This window comes from Wolffia australiana, chromosome 4, assembly GCF_029677425.1.
Source record: "Wolffia australiana isolate 7733 chromosome 4, ASM2967742v1".
Classification (NCBI taxonomy): Eukaryota; Viridiplantae; Streptophyta; class Magnoliopsida; order Alismatales; family Araceae; genus Wolffia; species Wolffia australiana.
In genome coordinates, this window is record NC_135838.1 from 1,664,875 (window position 1) to 1,669,526 (window position 4,652).

Consider the following 4,652-nt stretch of genomic DNA (forward strand, 5'->3'; position numbering starts at 1 on the left):
AGGAAGTTAGCTAATGATCAAATTCTATTATCAAAGAGAAGAATACTATAGAAATTAGATGGATTATATATTCCTTACTTTTCTCTAAATCCCTACATTCTTTGTCAACCATTACTGTTTAAAAACTATATATTAAGTACTTCTTTATCTCATTACACTTCTGATTTTGGATTTTCTTTTGAGGATCAAGGTGAATGAAGTGATGAACTATATTCTCTTAATATTTCCTCATCTCTCCTACCTCCCTCTTCTCAATTTTCTTCCCTCATGATCCCTAAGGATATATCCTTTATTTAAAATTGAAATTAAAAGAGATCATCCCCATTTAGCCTTAGAAATATCATTGATAACACCCTAATTTCGGTCTTTATTTCATGTTATTAGCATGATTTATGCATTTAAAAGGCTTAAATTTGGGTTGTTATCATATATTTACACAAAAATAATGCTTCCAAGTAATTTCTGATTTTTCCCTAATTTTCTGTTAATTATATGAATTTTTAAGGATTTATTGAAGCTCGAAATAATTATTTTTGGATGAAAATGGCACATTAAAAAGTTTATTTCGACATTTATCAACATGGGAATTAATCAGGGAATTTTCTAGAATTTTTTACGAATTTTTAGGAATTTTCTGGGATTTATTTCAAGAAGAAATGCATTTATTCTATGAAAAAGGGCATATTTATAGGAGAAAAAATGTATTTATGCAATTTCTAGACTTTTCGGGGCCTTTTTGCAACGTTTTGTTGCAAAAGGACCCTGAAAACAGCTCTCGGTCGCCACGGCAGGCGTAAAGATCCTATTTAAAATCATTCAGGGTTTTATTGCAATTTTTAATATATATTTTTAATGTTTTAGGAGAAATCGGAGGAGAGAGAGTGCGCCAGGGGCATATACGCAATTACTTTTGGGCGGCGTCCAAAAGCAATTCCAGGCTTTTAAGGACTTTTCTGCAAAAAGGAAGATTCAAAATGCGCCAGCCAATGAGAGAGCGACACGTCATTGCGTGTTTAAAAACGAAACTAATAAATAAATCAATTTTAAATCTAATGGATTAAATTGGTTTAAAATTGATTTATTAATAACTTTTGATCCTGAAGTCCGATTGAGATGATTTTTTTTATGGATTTGTTCGTCTTGATCCCCTATTTCTATCTGTACGGTTAGATCATTCAGATCTAGCCTACATTGATAGATAAATATTAAGTACAAAACGGGGGTAAAATGGTGATTTTTACCCTATAACCTAAGTATAAAAGCTGAATTTCGAGAGGGGGAGCTCATTCTGGAGGGTGCTTCATCACAGCTGCAAGACAGAGAGGAGTCCCAGCCTGGATCAACAGTTTTGGTATTTTTTTCTTTCATTGTATTCAAACTTTTGTGCATTTTGAATGAAATAGGTTAAGTTGTTTGTTTCTTCATCTCCATTCTAGTCTGAACTTCTAAATCGCTTGGCTTGAGCGGCATGTACAAGCCCTGATTAGGATTGAGAGGAGAAATTGAGGAATTTTACCTAGGCATTCAATTGCATTACAAAAGAAAATTATAAAAAAATTTAGTTTTAATTTTTAGAAGTCTCAATTTACCCCATTTTAGTTCTGAATTATCAATCTGAAAAATCAACCCAACTCATTTTAAGAACCCTCTTTCAACCTCTCTAAATGATTTCTTGGATCCTTTAATTAGGATCAAAGAAGGAAATTTAGAGCTCTTAATTCTTCTAATCTTCCCATCTCTCCTACCCCCCTCTCTAAATTCTCACCTAATTAGGGTGACTTGATCCTCATTGAAGATCACATTCACTCTAATTAGGATCTAAAACACCAAAAATTAAATCAAATTGAAATTCCTACTTGACTCCCTTGGACGACACTCATACTTATCACTATACATATTAAGTAGAGTTTTATAAATTTTATTGCATAAGCCAAAAATTCACAACGACAAGGGCTAAAAATTTGCGTAATTTTCACCCCTATTTTCGGCTTATCAATCATCTTCACTGAAGATCATATCTAATCAAGCTTAAATCTACCAAAACTTCATTCTAAATAACTTGAATTTAGTCCCTGAGCTCACCTCCTTGAGAACAACCCCTCTACTCATCATGTACATCTTAAGATTGAGGGTTTATTATAATCAGTATTGTGTAAGTTGATTACATACAATGATAGCAATTAACCTAGTTAGTAATATAAAATTACGCTTATCACATAGGCATAGGAATAGGGATCAATATACAGGTGCCTACTTGGACTTATTAACGAGCACAAATCCATGCTCATGAGTGTCACACTGGTACATTCTAGCTTTGTGTTTATATGTGAGAGGAGATAGATAGAAATCGTACTTAAATATTTAAGGAGGTAGTGAATCAGGCTATTTTATTTTTACTCAAATATAAGTGGGAGGATGGAGGAAAGGGGATTAGAATGATCATAGGAAGAGCATAATTTAATATATATTTATCTATTAGGGTAAGTTAGATTATCGATATAGACTAGGATAAATAAGATATTGAGAGATGTGGGGAGTAGACATGTGTGCTCTGTTCTATTTGTGCAGTTTTGTGCGAATTGTGTGTTCTGTTTGATTATCCAAATAGAACAAAAATGAATTTGCACAGAAAATCGCAGAGACCCATGTGCGGTTAGGATTGTGTGAATTTTTTTATATGTTTTTAAAAAATTCCACTCAAGTTTTTCCCTCTTTCTCGTCGCTCTCCCAATCCCCTCTCTCTCTGTCTCTCTAGTCTCTACTCTTTAGTCTCTACGGGTGTATGACAGATTGTCGGCGACAGTCAGTCTTGCTGCTCCAACCGCCGGATTGGATGATGAGCATAGTGGAGGCATAAATAGGAAACGAAAGTTTATCAGATTTCTACAGTTTTTGGTACGTTTTTAAAATTTTTGATTTCAGTTCGTGTTAAAATATTATTTGTTGTGTGATGTTTTTATTTGTTGGCACCCTATTCGACTCCAACTGAGGTTTTTTATCATTTTTCCTGACTTTAATCATTACTTTTTTATCTCAAACTCTATCAGACCTCTCGCATTTTCAATATTTTGATTCGCTTTGGCCCGCTTTTTTTTATTTTTCGATTTCTCTCTACAGAAGGCAGATCAGGCATCCACAGAGAAGAACATGGCGATTGTAGTTGCCTTGAATGCTGAGATCTGGCGTACCAAGGCCCGCTTGCTCGAGGAGGTTCCCAAGCTGCAGAAGCTTGTTATTTTAGAAATATTGTCGGCCTTTGTCTAGTTTGATTTTCAAATACATGATTCTAGGCATCCAATGAGATGGCTTCCATTATTCCTCATATATTTATATCTATTCAGACGTTAACTTCTTTATGCTCTTAAGAGATTGATCTGTACACCAGTTCTTTCCTAAATGTAATCCTGGATATAAATTTAAAAAATGAAGATTCTGATCGAAGACACTTTCAAAACTTTCATACCCTAAACAATTTTGAGACAAAATATTTTCCCAATTTTTTTGTTATTTATGCAAAATATTTGAGAACTTCAATGTCTTCCCATAAAAAGTCATAACGTATTTTTCTCTACGTTCATTTGTTGTTTGTGCGATGAACTTAGTCTTTAGGGTATGGTTCAATTTACATTCTTTTTACTGATTCGTGGACGCATTTTAAAAAAACTGATTTCATGCCAATTTGGCAAAAGAATATTATTTACTATGTGATATTTTTCTTTCTTGGCACCATATTCGACTTCAAACTAGGTTTGTTATCATTTTTCCTGACTTTAATCATTATTTTTTGTCAATATTATGATTGTCATATAAGTGCGTTAGAATGACTTTGAATGATTAAATTCATCTGATATTCTGGAGTGATATTCTGAATTTTACACCTATAGATGCATTTTGATTATCATATAAGTTCATCTGATATTCTGCATTATGATTATCACGTGTTAGAGTGATATTCTGAATTTTCTTCAGTTTATGGAATATTAGCACAGTTTTTGGCATCAAATACATTAAGAAATTAGTTTAAATTCATTAGATATCTTGAATGATTAAATTCATCAGATACATATATCTTGAGTAGTTTTGCTAAGTGGATTGAGTAATTTTTGAATCTTTTTATAATTCCATCCGAATGTAGAACGGATAGGAGAGGCTAATAAGGGGGGGAGAGGATATGGTATGGTTTACCTTGTGGTATAGTTTACACATATAGATGCATTATGATTATCATATAAGTGTGTTAGAATGACTTTGAATGATTAAACTCATCTGATATTCTAGAGTGATATTCTGAATTTTACATATATAGATGCATTTAGTGATTCTCCAACCGATATCCGTCCGATATCCGATATCGGACAACCGATATCCGATATCCCGAAAAAAACCGGGACGGTGTCTGATATCGGATATCGGTCCATATCCATCCTTTAGGTCTAGACAGATATCGATGACGGATATCGGGGTTAGAGACAAAATGGGTATCGGATACCTGATATCGGATTTTGATATTCGGATATCGATATCTAGTATCGACAGGAAAAATAAATTCTATAATCACATTCAATGACTAATGTACATCGATCGTATGATTTTGATGTATTTTCAACCTCAGTTAATATATAGAGTGCAAGATTTTTATTTTCTTCCATATG

General features: G+C 33.1%; 1 long non-coding RNA gene across 1 annotated transcript; it reads left to right on the top strand.

Annotated features, from left to right (window-relative positions):
• Positions 1-1,295: 1,295 nt before the first annotated feature.
• Positions 1,296-3,255, top strand: LOC144702469 (uncharacterized). Its single transcript, XR_013581254.1, has 3 exons — positions 1,296-1,351; positions 2,790-2,895; positions 3,118-3,255. It is a non-coding gene; the product is annotated as an uncharacterized LOC144702469 (long non-coding RNA).
• Positions 3,256-4,652: the final 1,397 nt, after the last annotated feature.